Source organism: Pseudonaja textilis, chromosome 1, assembly GCF_049901715.1.
Source record: "Pseudonaja textilis isolate UNSWEBS1 chromosome 1, rPseTex1.2, whole genome shotgun sequence".
Lineage (NCBI taxonomy): Eukaryota > Metazoa > Chordata > Lepidosauria > Squamata > Elapidae > Pseudonaja > Pseudonaja textilis.
This window is the reverse complement of record NC_141990.1, coordinates 291012316-291030861: the sequence shown is the minus strand read 5'-3', so window position 1 is coordinate 291030861 and position 18546 is coordinate 291012316. Positions and strand designations below refer to the sequence as shown.

The window sequence follows — 18546 nt, the reverse complement described above, 5'->3', positions numbered from 1 at the left end:
AATGCTGCTGCCCTAAAAAGTGACCTTGACTTTGTGTCAAAATGGTCACTCATTTGGCAACTCCAAATTCTGTCCTGCACACTAGCAAAAAAAATTAGAACGCTAAATACAAGTTGGGCAGAAATGATCTTGTAGATGACCCTCACTTTGTCAAGGACCTAGGAGTACTCATCTCAAATGATCTAAGCCCCAGAGCTCACTGTAACAGCACAAGAGCACTGCCAAAAAGGCATTAAGAGTTGTTAACCTAATATTGCGAAGCTTCTTCTTCCATAACATTGTATTGCTAACTAGGGCATACAAAACCTTTGCCAGATCAATTCTTGAATACAGCTCATCCCCCTGGAACTCACACTGTATATATCAGGCATTAACACAATTGAGTGGGTCCAGAGATATTTCACGAGAAGAATACTCCACTCCTCTATTCACAATAGAATCCCTTATGCCAGCAGGCTTAAAATTCTGGGTTTGGACAATCTGGAACTGTGCTGCCTGTGGTCTGATCTTAGCATGGTGCATAAAACTGTCTGCTACAACATTTTACCTGTCAATGACTTTTTCAGCTTCAACCACAATAACACATGGGCAAACAATCGATACAAATTCAAGGTAAACCACTTCAAACTCGATTGCAAAAAATACGACTTCAGCAACAGAGTGGTCAATGACTGTAATGTTCTACCTGACTCCATTGTTACAACCTCAAACCCTCACAGCTTCAAACTCACCCCATTCCTAAGAAGTCCATAAAGGGGGCGTGCATAAGTGCACCAGCATGCCTACCATCCCTGTCTTATTGTCCCCCTTTATTTGTACTTATTTCTTTTGTTTATGTTTATGTTTATACCTACACCTGCTATCTTGTACATGTTTAACAAACAAACAAATAAAATAAACAGTTTTGTTTTTGTGCAAGATTCTAGCAATTGCAAGTCACTTGTGGAGGATCAGACTATTATTATGGAATTAGTTTTCTGATATACAATGAATAACAAAGCTAGGAGTGTTTTCTTTTGAATCAACTATCCATCTCTCAAGCACAACATCAGCTTATTTTTCCACATGAAAAGAATGTCTGGTTAGATAAACACATGCTTGAAAAATGACTCAGAAGACCTTTGGTCCTTGCTTAAGTGCTACACCTTTCTGCTATTTATTAAAAAAGCATGAAAAGAAAGAGAGAGAGATGCTATTGTTTAAAGAGTTGCATTAACTTTAATGAATGGATCCCTTAAAGCAGTCGGTGTTTTAATGAAAAGGAGTGGTGATATACTTGCATTCACATGTGGCCTGGGGCACTTCATTTTTCAAGCAAGCACAGCTTCATTAACCAACTTCTCTGATGTGCTTGCATGCCAATGGCAGGTTGTCCAAGGCAAGAGGCAGAGCTGCTTCATTGCTCTGCAGCAGGAACAGACAAGATTCCTATGTGTTGGCGCTCAGAACCTTGCAGTGGATTGGATATTTCAATGTGTAAATGTAACAATTGTGCCAAATCAATCAAGTAACAAGCGGGAGGTGTCTGTTTCTGGGTAATGTTAGTCTGGGAGTTTCAGTCATGGTTTTCAAATGAACCACAACATAAAAACACAGACAAGCCAATGCAGCCAAAACAATTACATCTGTGACTCATTCATAGAATTCCATCCAGTCACCCAATTAAGTATCCTTAGCTTGGGTTATATTTTCCTAGATCTTTTAGGTCAACTTTTTATATGCCTAAAGCACCTTTCCATTTAAGCTTGTTTAACATCTCTCTGGCTATCTGGTTGCCTCTTTTTTTTATTAAAAAAATATGAAACACTTGAGAAAACAGATTTAGTGTCTGTTTCTTACTTGACTAGACTTTTGTGAGACTTCCTGAGGTTTCAGTTAGCTTTATCTGAATGCAATGACATTGTCATCATCATTATCATCATCATCAACAACAACAACAAAATTTTTAATACAGCCTTAAAACTGATAATTAGAATTTGATAACACAATTTTCTTTGGAGTATTTCTCAATTCCTTCCTCTCTTTTATTTTCCATGTATGTGCACACTCAAGCAGAATTAAAAATATTTTCACAGGATCTACAGATGTGCTGGAATGGGCTTGTACTGGCTTGCAGGAGCCAATTGTTAAATTTTCTGGAATTTTGCAAGCTGGCTGAGAGCAGACCTGAGACACAATTGCTGGCACACCCAACAGCTATTGGATAGTTAATGGTACTTTGTGCCAGCAGCAATGTAGTCAGAAGTGTTAGTGCCTGGAGGTGCTGAATTTTTTTTTCCAGAGACCCAGCTTTAAACATTTGCAAGCACACCATTGGGCCCATGTCTGCTTAACTTGGAATAATATAGGGGCCAACAATCTCAAAAATAATAAACAAAATGGTGCGTATATTATGATCTATACATATTATAGAGTATATAATATTATAGAGTATACATATACAGTATATCGATGCGAACATTCACAAGTGTTAAGTGTGAACTTGGCTACTTTTAACTTATAAGGCTTGTTGTGACCCTCTTAGTCCCACTTTTGCTGGCCTGAAAATGCAAATCATATTATTGAAACATGGCAGCACAGCTACTTATGTTTGGAATTTGTAGCACAAGTAAGTCTATTTAGCCCCCTTAAAGTCTTTCCAGCCATCCCTGTATTAAAACAAATGATTACATTCCTGCATCGTTCTCACCATCTGCTCTACACATGAACTGGTACAATAATCTGATCATTTCAAATAGTAAATCAAATTATGGACTGGAAAAAATAATTTGAGGCAGGCACACAGAGAGCAGCAAGAAGACTCCTATTGTTACGATTCAGGGAGAATTATAGTCTCCAGATAAAGAGCACAAAGTTTGAACTGAGGTCTGGTTGAACCAAAACAAAATTAATACTGAATAATGAAAATAAATCATAAGGAGAGTTTTGATTATTTGATTATTATGAGATGCTTTTTAATCCAAAGCCAGACTGCTAAGGAGAAAACAGTTTTACTGTAGATAATAGTCTCATGTCATTCTGGTCTCCTGGATGACTATTGAAACACTGATATTTTGGGAATCAAAAGAATGTTTGCTAATGATTTCAAATTATTCCAGATAGTAAAGTCAAAGAAGGATTACCAAGAGGTTCAGAAACATCTTTTCAAAGAAAATAAATGGGGTTTAAAACAGCAGCTGCAATTTTTAAAGCAAACAAATCCAAAATGAATTATGTTGAAAAATTCAATTGATTACTGGGATCTGAACTGACATTGCAATTGATTAATGGGATCCTAGCTTACACTGAGTGACCAGAAAAGGACTCTTCAAATCATAGTGAGCAGCTTGATGAAAATGCTGTGATTGCATGGAGCTGCTGTAAAAAACACAATTTCTGTATTTAGGAAGATAGCTGTCAGAACAATAATATCCTTTTACAAATCAATAAAAGTGCCATTCTTGGAGAAGACATAGTTTCATCATTTAGAAAAAAAGGTAAAATTATCCTAGCTAGAAAGAATAACAGCAATAAATATGAATATTTACCAAGACTCAACTTATTTCCAATTATTCCATAAGAAGTCCCAAGATGCCACAATTGAGCTTGGGAAAGTGGGAGGAGGAAATTCACTGGAGTATATCTAGTTAGACATAATAAAATTATTTTGCTGATTCAAGGTCAGGTAGTGTTGCGCATTGTGAAAAGGAAGTCTTACTTTGGGACGGATGGTGATTGGGCCATGTGATGTGGTGGTGGGTATAGGGGATGGATTTGTAATTTTTACTTATTGCAAGGAAGCCCGGAACTTCAGATTCGGGATTGCACATATGTGCCAGTTACTATCCAAATAAGAGGGACCTTTGAGAGATGTCTGTCTCAGAGTTATTGGTTGGAATGGAGGTTTATTGGAATGCTGACATAAGAATTGTAGACTGCATTAAATAAGGGTTAAATAATTACCAATAAAAGACAAAAGATTTGGCTTAAGGTTTTACAATACCCAGAAAAATAAGACAGATTTGAAATAACAAATGTAAAATTCTGTTCTCAAACTATTAAACTGGGATTACAGGCTAGATTCTATTATTTTATTACTAGAGTCCTTCCATGGAAGGAGTAGGAATTAACGCAGACTTATCTCCTAAGTATATATTATACAGACTTATCATCTAATGCTCCTGTATCATTTCATAAGAATAAATATTACCCATCTCTGTAAAAAAAGATAGGCCAGTGGGATAATAATAATAATAATACGCTTTTAAAGTCTTTTTAAAATTTGTATTAGATTTTAGGGTTATCAAGTAAAAATGGTGAATAGCAAAATGACTTTGCTGACTTTTTTGTAGGAATGCTCGATTCTTTTTCACTGATAAACAAGGTAGCTTCATATTACATATTTTGTCATATATGTAGTAAAAAATATACAACAGTATACGCATAGTGATTATATAACTCACATATTGACTAATCTCTAGAATATGCATATAATCTATTAGAGAAATTCCTCTGCAACAGTCTCATTCAATAAATGGGAAATAATAGGGATGAGTGTTATTCAATTTAAATCTGAGGCAGATTATGATAGATTATGATAAATAATATAGAATTGCATAATATATATAAATGACATCAAAATTTAGTACTATAAAATGTTTCATCAAGGAATTAATTCATTACTGTAACCTTCATAGTAGTAGATAGCTTTATAAAATTAATTAGTTAAAAAACTCATCATGTAATGATGATGTTGCATGTTATATTGGTTGATAAATATATACAGTGTAAGAATGCAATCACCATAAAAGGAAACTTTGGGCAGGTAGACATTTGATGGTCATTTGGTTACTCAGAATATAAGTAGAATGTGTATTTTCCTTCATATTTTCATTATAACTTTAAGAATAGATTTGCTTTAAGAGGAACATTAAAGTCATATATTCATTTGCTTTAGAAAAGTGGATAATTTTATAAGCAATGAAATGTAATCAGTCAAGAGAATCAAGGATATTTATGCTACTATTGGCATCTAGAAAAAACATCACAGCAACATCATTCACAATTCAAAAGCAACTGTGTTTTACCTCTAAATGACTTTTTTTGTTTCAATCACAATAATATACCTGCTAACAACCATTTTAAACTTAATGTAAATAATTCTAAACTCAACTGTAAAAAATATGATTTCTGTAATACAGTTGTCAAAGTCTGAAATGCTCTACAAATTTTCAGTTTCAGTCACAAATTGACTTCCATGGACCTTATATCATAGTTAAGTGGTTAGTAGATGGGGCATGCATAAGTGCCCTAGCATGCCTATTGTCCCGGTCATTGTATTTTTATTCTTTTATTCTTGTTCTCATTTTTGTTTGACAAATTCTAATAAATAAATAAAATAAACTGCTTTGTCCCACTGAAGTAGAAAGAAGTAGGTACTTTGTAACTAAGAACAAGCTTTGAAAGAACTGATCAGGCTTTCTGTTCTTCCTCTCTTCCAGTATCCCTTCTTTTTATATCATTTCATCGATATTGTAAATCTGAATATGAGGCTCTCCTTTGACTGATTTTAACAAAACATTTGGAAACTTTCTTTGGCTGAAGAGCAGGGTAAATGTCTTAAATAAGGATATGCCTTAGGGATGTTCCATACTTTTATCTAACTTGTTCACTTACAGCTTTGGCTCCATATACTCATATTCTCCTTCCATTGTTCATTTGTGGATCTCTTCTGGTGACTTATGTAGAGGGAAAAAGTGCCAACATACTTGTCTTGTATCTTGAATCACTTACTTCTTTATCTTTCTGTCCCAGGAATGTGTAATTTAATTAACTATATCAGACATAAAGGAAAAAAATGACATTATTCTAGCGGAGTTAGAGGAGGAGTTTGTAAGGGAGAAGAAAATTATATAGTAACATATAATTTTATTATCAAGTCCTTTCAAATCACTATCCATCTGCATGTTTGTATGTGAAGGGAGGGAGGGAGGGAGGGAGAGAGAGAGAGAAAGAGGAAAACAAGCAAAATTATGAAGCTTGAAAAAAAGGCTTCTCAAGTCAACATTTCAAAGTAAAAATGGTATTGACTGCAGTATCCTGCTGTGATGATATTCCAGAACAGTAGGCCTCTATTATGTTTTTGTAAGAATTTCTGTCACAACAACCCCATTTTTTTTCAACAAATATATTCATATCCATTTCAATTTTGCCCAATTTCTCTCTCTTTTTTCAATTTCCACTTCAATTCAGCTCATTTGGCTAGCTTAGTTTCCAAAACAAACAAACTTGCAAAAACTTATATATTTTTGTGCACATTTTTCCTAGAGTATGCATTTTTCAAATAATGTTCATTCACACAGTGCAATTTTATACACCCATCCCTAAGAAAAAGAATACAAAATGATTGCACACTTATTCAGAGTTGTTAACTATAGAGAAAAAGTAAGAAAAGTACTTTTGGATATTTCTGGCTTTAGATCTAAGTATGTGCATGGTTAGTGCAGACTAAATAAATCTGCATTGGAATGCAAATTGAGCAACTTTCTCACCACATCATATCTAGTGGTAAAAATGTAATTTAAGTTTTGCTTTGTTATGATAAAATTGCAGTAAGCTACATATTCTATTTCTATTAATGTATACTATCAGAAAGAAAGAGGATCTTAAATTTCAGACAATCTCCATCAGAAAGAAATATGGTATGAACATACTCTCACACACAATTTCTGTAAGAATCTGATTCTCTACCTGATCAACTTGTCATTGACAAATGCAGCAAAAATCAGTCTTGGAACTTTCCTCTCCCAACATGTGTGTGCATGTATCTGTACTACATGCACATATGTATGTGCATGTATCTCAACCTAGAATAAATGGGAGCAAGGCTAGAACAAATAATAATTATTGGTATCTACTAATTAAAATTAATTGCTCATAAAATGAGGTACCACATTTATAACATTGATTCAGTCATCTGCAGAAAACATCTGCTTCTTTTTCACAGTCTTGCAGAAAATCATCTAAGTACACATATTCATGTGACTGGTTCCTGCAGTAATTAAAGGAGGAGGTGTAGGAGAAGGAATGGCAGAGCCAGAGGAAGGGGATAAAAAGAGGGATCAGCCTAAAATCATCGCATAACCATAAATGACTCAAATCCAACCCACCTTGATTTTTCATTGATCTTTATCTAACTTTGACCAGTTGCTGACCATTAGTTGAGAAGGTCCTTGTGCCTGGGCTTTTATTAATAAATAAGTTAAATTGAACCTTCTAGGGTGGACCAGGTCTCAGAGGAACAGGTTTGTAGTTTGGAATATCTATTCTATTTTTGTCAAATAGAGATAGTTGATGACACAAGCCCTTGGCTTGTCAAACAACTGCAGAAGATATGAATCTGTTTTCAGCTTCAGTTAATTCACCAACTATAGTCTTTCCTGGACTAGAATCAGCTGGCCTCAATGAGCCATGATTTAACAGATCCATGCTAGCTGGAAATTTGGGGAATTGAAGTCCATACATTTTAAAGATGTGCAGCTAAGATTGAGAATTGATCTGCTTCAGAATGCTCCCAATGTATTTTTATGAATATTTTTCTCCCTTCATTTTTTGTGACCATTTCCCTCAATGTACACATTTTCATGCTTCTTATACTTTGAGCCATTTGGGGGGGGGGGGGATAATACAAAAAGTGCACTAATGATGCCCTTTGTTTCTGGAAGCCTCAGTATTTGGAAACCCAAATTTGGTGTATCAGTTCACATATTTGAAACAACTATATTTCCTTTCTGTCCTTATTGGGGAAGCAATTACAGGAAGATTAATAAGGAAATACATTCTCCATGAAAAGGTTTTAGAGAAGGGACTGAAGTACCATTTAGTGTAGATCTTGGCAGCTGTACATTGAGGGGGGTGGTGGATTACTTTGCATTAAATTGAAGCTATTTGTCATTCATCTATCTTCACTTAGACCCTTTGTGAAGCTGTGATCTCCTGTAGTTTATTGTTCTATTAAGAAAACCTTTGCCATTTGCCTTCCAATCTTTAAACAAGTAGCAACTGCTTACATACATTAAAAACCTGTATACTTATCTACCCTTAGAGCAAAATGATCATTTGAGTATATTAAAATAAACAAGTAGGTACTTGTTTGACATAACCACCCTGGAGCCATGCTGGAAACTAATACATGATATCATGAGCCGTTTATTTTTCATACCTCTCTCTTCTCACTATTGTATATTCCATTTATGGCACTTGATATTAAATTGCACAAAGTATTAAAAACAGCGCTCTGCAGCCCACAGGCCTCTTCCGCCATATGGTGGATGGTGGAAACAGCCTACATGTGGTATTAATTTCAAGTACATTTCAGTTGCTGATTCGTGGTTACTGTCATCCATTCAAGATAACAAACACAAAATTATGGAAAGGAATGTGGTATAGAAAAGTAGTTTGGGTTTGCACTGAACATGTCTTTCCTATCTGGAACTGAAATTCAGCACACAAAAATCCCTTTCATGTCAGGAGGGGAGAGTGGTTATGATCCTATCACCTAGGATCTGCTAATAGCAAACATCAGGGCCAAGCAATTCATTTGCTCTGACAGCCTTGTTCAGTAGACTTTGAAGCTCTTTTCTACAGTAAAATGCACTCTGAAATACAAAAAGCATGCAAAATTATACACACACACACACTTCTAACAAAGAGGACAGGAAGATCATCCTTGAAAAGGGAATAATCTTGAAGATAAAATTGACGGATCTCAAAAAGAATAATAAAAAGTCTCTCTCTCTCTGTGTGTGTGTGTGTGTGTGTGTGTGTGTGTGTGTGTGTGTCTGTGTGTTACTATTCATATAATATCCTTTTCTTCTGGCAATGGAATTGGGTTAAAATTTAAATTAAACGAAGATGAACTCAGGCCTCGCATGGAAGGAATGGATGTTTGTTATAGAATACTAGGTTTTTGTCGTTAAGTAATGCATTTATCACTAATATAAAAGAAACCCCATTCCTTTTATTTTCCTTAAGGAACAAGCCACGTATAGCTTACCAACTGTATACCAAGATTCTTTCTTTGAGTTTTTTTTCCATTTTCTTTGCAATCAACAGCAATCATATTAGTACTATCCTTCTATTTTATATTTTGCATAGTACTATCATTTAGTATTTCTTCTGACCATCCTAGGAAATAAAGAAAACCCAACTTGTATTTACCGCAAATAGAAAAAGCAATGTCATGTATTTTGAGAGAGAGTTCTGCAGATGTCCTTTTCCTACAGGGAGGGAGGATTGAAAGTACTACTAAAATTGTGTACTTATTAAATTTTGGACTTATAGTCTTCCTATAAATTTTGTTTCAGTTATTTCTAAAACTATACACTGGAGGGATGGTGATTTCTTTAAAAAAAAACTTTATTTTATTTTTAATTCATGCTTTTGTTCGTGTTAATATTATCACAGGTTTCCAGGAGTCACCTGTTGCTAGGAATAAGGGTTATTAATCGAATAAAAAGCCAATTTTTTTTTAAAAAAAACTATCTCTAAAAAGAGAGCAACAGGTATAAATAGTGACATTTGTCACCATCCCCTCCTTTTCTAAAAGACCCAATACTCTTCTGTCTTTCTCTATTGTTCTGATGGGACAATTTTGCTCTTCATGTTCTGTGGCTGTGATTACTGTTTTCTAGACAGGAGCATGGAGGTGAGATTAATTGCTGCTTCCTTCTGAGAGCTTTGATGGAATGAGATACTCTGTTGTTGGCTAGTTTCTCCTTCCCATCTCTATCCCCTTTAGGCAGGGAGTGGGAGAATAAACAAAGAGCTCTCTCAGCAAGCTAAATTGTGATTAGGCAGTAGTAGCCTGAGTGAGTGAAACAATTCTTTTTAAGTCAAAGGAGTGGTTTCCTGGCACACCTAATAAATATTTAATTTCATCCTTGTGCAGACATATTTTGCAAAGTCTCAAATGGTCTGAGATGAAATCCTGGCCAAACTCCTTTAAATCTCTGTATCCAGTTCTTACGCATTTATGCCAGGAACATAAATTACCCTCCCCTTTCTAGACTTGCAAAATGCATAACACATAACAGTTGCTGGTCTGTTCCTATCTCCAAACATAACAACCTGGAAGCACTGCAGATTCTTCCTCAGTTATCTTGAGTGTTCACTATGACTCACTTTACCTCTTATTTCTGTTTAGAAAATGCTCACAATCATCTGCTCAGCTTCCCAGATTGAAACGATAAATATGAAATTATACTGCTGGCTTCCTGGATGGCACCGTAACATCTCCTACCAAAGTCATGCATGGCCTTGATGGCATTTATAAGAAGCCCTTATTTAACCTAGGAGATTTTCACAGTCTGTGTTTATACCTTATACCTTATAATATATTGTATGTCAAATTCAGAATTTTAAAAAGGTACAAAACTGCAAAAATACAAATGCACAATAGGCTGTAATTTAAAACCATAGAACTTAAAAACTGTATTACAAAGAGAAAATAGCAATTTATTATTGTTATATATAAGCAACACATATCTATTTTGGTTTTTTTACATTAATCTTATTACACTGCTGACTACCATGTTTCTCTCAAAATAAGGCCGGGCCTTATGTCTTTTTGACCCCCCAAAAACCGGCTACGTTGTCTTTTCAGGGATGACTTAATTTTCCCCCCTTACATCCTCGGGTGGGCAGGCAGCGACAGCTTGGATGTTGACCTCGGCATTGGTGGGGCACTTCATATCGGGAGACCTTCCACCACCATTGCTTTCTCTTCTCCCTGTGCTGCCGCAGCATTTAGAGTGCCAGGGCATTTGGTGCAGTCATGCGGCATTTGGCACAGTCACGCGGCATTTGGTGCAGCCACGCAGGGCCGGCCAGGGCTCCTCCCTGCAACCGGAGCCCGGCAGAGACACTCGGCTTCAGGCGCTCCTGTCGCCGCCTTCCCGGGCATCGTTCAAATGCAAAGCCCATTCTTTTAAAAATGACACCCTACTATCACAAAGCCTCACCTGCTTGAGAGGGCACCCCAACCCCATGTGGGGAGGTGAATCTCCCAAGGCCACAGCGCAGGATTGGCCCACTCCAGGAGAAATACCCTGCCTGGCACCGGGAAGAGAGCAAAGAGCTTCACCTGGGGTGTCCAGCGCAGCTGACAGGTGTGCCCTCCTGCCCAGCGCCAGAGCTCTCACCAAGGCAGCAAGCGCCTCCCCACTGGGCCCTCCGCTCATCCCTCCAGGGCCACACTGGAGCTGGGCGGGCTGGGCAGAGCTGAGAAAGTAAGCCACAGGTGTGTGCCCACCTGCCAAGCAAAAGAGCCAGGCTGGCCCAAGCTTGGCTTCTTTCCCAAGTCCCTCCAGCCTGACCCCAAAGGGGCCACTGGGAGAGACCACCCAAGGCAGTGATAGCACCCACCCATCTGTGGACAGGGAGGCAAGACGACGGCCCACGTCCTGTCCTCCTCCGAGCTGAGCCCCACTGAGTGAGCGCCTCTTCCCGATGCCCATGCTGCTGCAGAGTTTTGAGCTGCCAGTGCATTTGGAGATGCAAGGGGATGGGGACGGGCTGGGCAAGGGTGGAAAGGGCGGGCAGCTTTGGGCTCTCTCCGCCAGACCTACCAGCCAGGGAAGCAGTGCTGCCATTGCCTTGCCTCCCTGTCTGTGGATGGGTGGGCACTATCACTGCCTCAGGCAGCCTCACCCAGTGGTCCCTTTGGGTTTGGGCTTGAGGGACTTGGGAAGTCAAGCTCAGGTCAGCCCGGCTCTTTTGCTTGGCAGGCGGGCGTGCACCTGCGGCTTGCTTTCCTGGCTCTGCTCAGCCCACCTGGCTCTGCCATGGCCCTGGTGGGATGAGCGGAGGTCCCAGCAGGGAGGCACTCACTGTCTTGGCAAGAGCTCCACTGCCAGGCAGGAGGGCCTGCCTGTCAACTGCGCTGGGAGCCCCAGGTGAAGCTCTTCATGCTCTGCCCAGCGCCAGGCAGGGATGGTGGCTGGGCGCTTCTCCTGGGGTGGGCCGATCCTGCACTGCGGCCCCGGGAGATTTGCCTCCCCACGTGGGGTTGGGCTGCCCTCTTGGGCAGGGGAGGTTTTGTCGTAGTAGGGCATTGTTTTTAAAAGAATGGGCTTTGCCTTTGAACAATGCCCGGAAAGGTGGCAACAGGAGCACCTGAAGCCGAGTGTCTCCGCCAGGCTCCAGTTGCAGGGAGGAGCCCTGGCTGGCCATGCGTGGCTGTGCCAAACACCACGTGGCTGTGCCAAGTGCCGTGGCATTGCTCTAAACACCATGGCAGCATGGGGAGAAGGGAAAGCAACAGTGGCGGAAGGTCTCCTGATACGAAGTGCCCCACCAATGCCGAAGTCAACGCAGGCAGCACCATATCCGGGTATGCAACAAAGGTACTTCCTAACAGCAAGCCCCCTACCATTCCCCCCATTTTGCATGTTTAATATAGGCCTTAATTTGGGGGGAGGGGCTTAATTTCATTTTATGCCTATAAAACATGCTGGGACTTCCTATTGTGGGAGGCTGTATTGTTGGAGAAACATGATATTATCTTCGCACAAAGTTAATGATAAATTTCAAGGGGAAAAAAAGGAAAAGGAAATTTTTTTAAAAAATGATCCAATTCAGAAAAGGAACTTCTCAAAGTAGGTGAAATATAAGGAAGGGAAGGACTCTGGACTAGGATAGTTATGGCGGAGAAAAACAACTCATTCAGGCAAATAAATGGTTATTTTAAGATTATATATTCTGATTCTGAGTGGGTTATTTTGTTTTCATTGGAGACCCCCCCCCCTTGTGTGTGTTGGCCTGAAAGGTGATGAGGCAGATAAAAGATATATCTGGGATCTGTCTAATCTAAAGGATCTTAAAGGGTCACAGATCTTAAAGAGTCACAAAGGATCTTAAAGGGTCACATCACCCTGAGCTCACGAAGGATAAGAAAAATAAATAGGACATGTACAAGATCTATTTGATCACAATACCATTATTGTAATGGGCTTTCCCTAAAGAAGTTTAGTAATCTTTGTTAGCCATCTTGAAATATCATTTTAAAGACAGTTGTAAAATAATATTGTTTTTTAGTTAACAAAATTTGTGGAGCTACTCACTTCAACTTTCTCTAAATGGTAACAATAGAAAAAAATCTAGTTAAAATGCTGAATAAGATGGCATGAACTGATAAAAGCAATAAAGCCAAAAAGAACAAAGCCTATTAATTCATGACAACTAAATAAAAGCACACTTCATCCAATTAACTTGGGAAAAAACAAGGTTTCTAAGGCTTGCTAAAAGAATGGCAAGTTGAAAGCAACACAAAATTCTGTTAGACAGTGCCTACTTCCTGGAACCTGTTAGATAACTGATTTCAAAGTTGGGACCCAAAGGACCTCCGCTCTGTGGAATCTTGTAGAGTGGGCAGAAACAAGGGAAAAAGGTGTCCCTGTGTCATGAAGAAATAGAATAGAATAGAATAGAATAGAATAGAATAGAATAGAATAGAATAGAATAGAATAGAATAGAATATTTTTTTATTGGCCAAGTGTGATTAAACATGCAAGGAATTTGTCTCTGGTGCACAAACTCTCACGTATATGCAAAAAAAAAAGTAGTAATAATCATAGTAGAAAAAGATGATGATGATGATGATGATGATGATGATGATGATGATGATACCAATACAGATACAATCAGTCACTGACCAATAAAGTTCGAATTTTCAGCACTGACATCAGTATGGAGTTTGGCCTGGACAAATGCATCACAGTGGCACTGAAGATAGGGAAGATTGTAGAAAGTGATGGAATTGAAATGCCCAATGGGCAAACCATCAAGTTCCACCAACCCAAAGCCTACAAATACCTGGGCATACTGCAGCTGGACAATACCAAGCATGGGCAAGTGAAAAATGTGGTCAGCAAAGAATACACACAAAGAGTCGCAAAACTTCTAAAAGGCAAACTGAATGGTGGTAACACCATCAAGGCTATAAATACCTGGCCCATACCCAACATCAGATATGCTGCTGGGATCGTAAATTGGACACAGGCAGAGCTAGACAGCCTCGATAGGAAAATGAGAAAACTGATGACCATATACAATGCACTGCCCCCCACGTAGTGATGTGGACAGGCTATATTTGCCCAGAAAAGCAGGTGGCAGAGGACTTTTGCAAGTGAAGCAGACAGTAGAAGAAGAGAAGCATGCTCTGGCAGATTATGTGAAAGACAGTGTTGAACCAGCTTTGATGGATGTCAACAAGAAGAAACTGCTCAAAGTGCAACAAACCAAGGATCAATATAGGAAAACAGCAATGTAAACTCGGGCTGACAGCTGGTATAACAAAGCACTGCATGGACGGTTCCTTGAAAAGATCCAAGGAAAAGTAGATAAAGAAAGGACCTGGTTATGGCTGAGCAATGGAACAATGAAGAAAGAGACAGAAGGCCTGATTCTTGCAGCCCAAGAACAAGCCATCAGAACAAATGCAATCAAAGCCAGAATAGAAAAATCTGCTGATGACCCCAAATGCAGACTCTGCAAAGAAGCAGGTGAAATCATTAATCAAATACTGAGCTGTTGTAAGACAATCACTCAGACTGATTACAAACAATGTCACAACACAGTTGCTCAGATGATCCACTGGAACTTGTGTCACAACTACCATCTGCCTGTAGCAAAGAACTGGTGGGATCATAAGCCTAAAAAAGTGGTTAAAAATGAGCATGCAAAACTACTGTGGGACTTCTGATTACAGACTGATAAAGTTTTGGAACACAACACTCCAGATATCACGATTGTGGAGAAGAAAAAAGTGTGGATTGTCAACATTGCCATACCTTGTGACAGCAGAATCAATGAGAAACAACTTGAAAAAATCACCAGATATCAGAACTTGAGAATCGAACTGCAGAGACTCTAGCCTAAACCAATGCAGGTGGTTCCAGTGGTACTCAGCATACTGGGTGCTGTGCCTAAAGACCTAGGCAAGCACTTAAAAACAATTGGTGCTGACAAAATCACCATTGGTCAGCTGCAGAAGGCCACCTTACTAGGATCTGCTCGCATAATCCACCGATACATCACACAGTCCTACACACTTGGGAAGTGTTTGACTAGTGATTTGTGATATGAAACCCAGCATAGTTATCTCGTTTGCTGCGTACAGTTGTTTTTGTGTATAATAATATCAATAGAGAGCAGATGAGAAGATAAAAGTAGTGCCCTGAATTGCAACTGTAAATTTATTGGAAGATCAGGTAGCAAATGTGTTATATGGGTGTACTGGGTGATCTTCAGATGCTGCCCCATGTTTAGCTTATTGTGGTAATCTACATATGTGGAATTAAAAAAATGAGTGACTATGAGAAAAGAATACGGATCCAGCTAAGGTGCTATTGGCATACTATAGTAATGGTGAAAAGACCATTCTGGCCACAATGCCATCTGCTTCTCAAGTAGGACCTGTTGATCCAGGAGAATTCTTAAATTGCACATTAGTTCTATTTGGGGAAACTTAACCATATTCAGAAATTTTCCATGATACTGGTTAAACAAAAAGACACTGCTACTCCATCATGTCAGGGTTGAGTTTAAGACTGTTCCTCCCCATCCATATATTTACAGGCATTTGGAGAGGCATTGTTTGTTAACCCAGAAATGACTTTTATCAATGAAGCCATGATATCAGAACACCATGTCAGCAGATGACCTTATTCAGCAGTTTTATATACATATGAAATATGAGAGGAAAGAATGTCAAACCCTTTGGCTCATCACAGATAAAGGATCAAACTGACTAGAACTGGCCTGAGAGAAAGGAAGAGAATCACTGTGGACTTTCCTTCGCCTTCCAAAACCCACAAATGTTTAAACACAAGTACATAGCCTTTAACAAATGAAGTTCCACATATTATATCAATGTAATAACACAACAAATGTATATTATTTTATATTCTAGTGTTGTATCATTCTTTTCCTCCCGCCTGCCTTCTTACACACAGATACATACATCCCTACACCCCATCTAGAATTGCTTTATTTAGTGGAGTAGATATGCTTATGAAAGCTCTTGTCACAGCAAACAAGTTACACATGAGATTTCAGCAGTGAACGTTGACTCGTGATAACCACGTACTTATTGTCCACCTAGTAGAAAACTAACCTCAGAAAGATAACTTGACATTGTTAGAACAAAATTACAAGCATACAGCTTCTGTCAAGATTGTGTCTATTTTCAACTTACTATAATTCCCTCCCACCACTATAAGACACATAATGGGAGAGGAGAGACAATAATAAAATAATTCTAATGACAGAGTTGGGGAAACTTATGGAATTTCCTTCAGAGGATCTACTAGGATCTGTGTGGGGACAAAACCGGTGGAAGCAGATTTTTTGGAAGATTTTTCAGAAGTGATTTGCCACTGTCTTCTTCCTGGAGTTGAGAGAGAGTGACTGGCTCAAAATTCACATCTTTTTGTTTCTACCAGATGCCTTTAACCAGGAGTGGGATTCAACTGGTGTTACTACTGGTTCAGTGACTATGTTCTTAAGCTGTGCTGCCTGGACTGCTGAAAAGTACCACGCATGGGTGGGCAGCATTTGAAAAGCCACTTTTTTTCTTGCTTTTTCAACCTCAGCTATGCCACACAAAGCAGCTGAGGTTAAAAAAGCAGGAAATAAAAGACAGGTAAGAACCCATGTGGGCAGGTGGGCCAAACAGCAGCAAACACAGAACTGGTTCAGTGTCTGCTGCTCTTCAGAGCTACTGGTTCTATAGAGCCAGGCAGAACCGGTAGCTTCTATAGAGCCAGGCAGAACCTGCCTTTAATCCAGGGTTTCTCCAATTGTAAGATGTACCTCACTTGCAGAGGTGTAAAAAGATTCCAGGGGACATGTGAAAACAGTTTCAATTACATTGTTGCAAAAAACCCCATCTTTTCCAAAGTTTAATGGCATTGATTTCCTTGTTCATTAGTGTTAATGTTGGTGGTTGGTATTTGGGGAGAGATGTTTAAATTTAGATTATACTAAAGGGAGATGTGATATCAAAAAGTTTAAGATCCCTGGCTGCTTTAACCACTGTAGCAAAATGGTTCTCAACAAAGATACAACTACTATGCATTTGTGATTTCTTTTTCAACTAACATTCAACATGGCTGCCATTGTTTTGTATTACAGAGATTTGGAAGATTTCTGAGTACTTTGGCAGATAACTATAAGTGCTAAAATCACACCATTGGAACAATCATCTAAAGTTAAGCATTTTAATTCCTCTTTGAGATCAATGAAAGGAATTTCTTATCTTGAAATAGATGGGGCTTAAATGAGCTTAATTTTAGCTAAATTCAACCCAGTGTAAATACAACTCAGTATTTTGTGTGTGTTTCTTTACAGATGATCAAAGACCCACATGGAAGACACATAATTCATGTAGGTCTTTGATGGTATAAACTTACCCAAGGCCTTTAAATGTGACGCCTTGGTAAACTCTTATTTGTAGCCTCTTCTTAAGCAATCTTTTAGGCAGCCTCCAGTATAGATGCAGTTTTATTGGACACTAACTCAAAATTAACAAATGAAAGAGAATGAATTAAATTGCCTTCTTACAAGTTGACACAGAAGCAGCTAGGTAGGTCCCACATGGGCATAGAATCAAATGTCTTTTAATAGTCACATCCTCTTTTCTCTGTAGACTAGAGTGATTATAGTCTTGGTTTTCTACTGGATTCAGTCCCAGGCCTCTCTTGCTGGGATATCAAGAATTGGCAAACTTCCTGCTCGCTGATTCTGTTTCACTGTGGAAAAGTGCCATAACCTATGTTCACACTCAAATCTTTTTGGGTTGTTGTTTTTGAAATCCAGTTTTGGGGTTAAAACAGTAGATACTGACAGGGTTTTATCAAGGAAATTCTGCTGAGAACTAATAATTTAGAGAGTGATTCGGGGATATTAAAAAGCCTAGTGTTAATGACATTGTGAGTAAAAGGAACAAAGACAAATTCTTTGGATTTGGAAGCACCTGATTTTTTTTTATCCGGGAGATTTTGGGTTTTTAATACATTCTTTGCCACCTAATTGAGAAGTCAGGCTCTGAGCAATATTTACATCCTCCCCCCCCTCCCCCCATCAGTTACAGACTCTGGGCAACCTGCTTCCTTCCGGCTCAGACCCAGTTTATGCAAACAGCAGTAGTTCCAGCTTTAGCACTCAAGTGATGCTGCTAAGGTATTTGGGTCCCATGAACTTTTGCCTATCCGAAAACATGGTTTCATTCTTCATAAATTGATGCTGCAACTCTTTTGGAAGACATTGTGCATCAACAACTACTGGGGGTTGAGGGGAATGCAGATAGTAGGAATTAATGAAAAGTCAGTCTCTTCTTTGCATCATGGAATCCCTTCTTATACAATGCAAAATCTATCTAATGCACAATGACATTTCTACCAATAGTGGCATCCAGAATTCTGGTTTGCACAAAGCATACTTGCTGTATTCTGACAAGAAAACACCAAAGGTAATGCAGCATCATTCCATAGTGAGTTTCTCATCTCC

The 18546-nt window shown here is 38.7% G+C and overlaps 1 pseudogene; it reads left to right on the top strand.

Moving 5' to 3' along the window:
* The first annotated feature begins 13800 nt into the window (after positions 1 to 13800).
* LOC148128250 (uncharacterized) lies at positions 13801 to 14911 on the top strand (annotated as a pseudogene).
* Positions 14912 to 18546: the final 3635 nt, after the last annotated feature.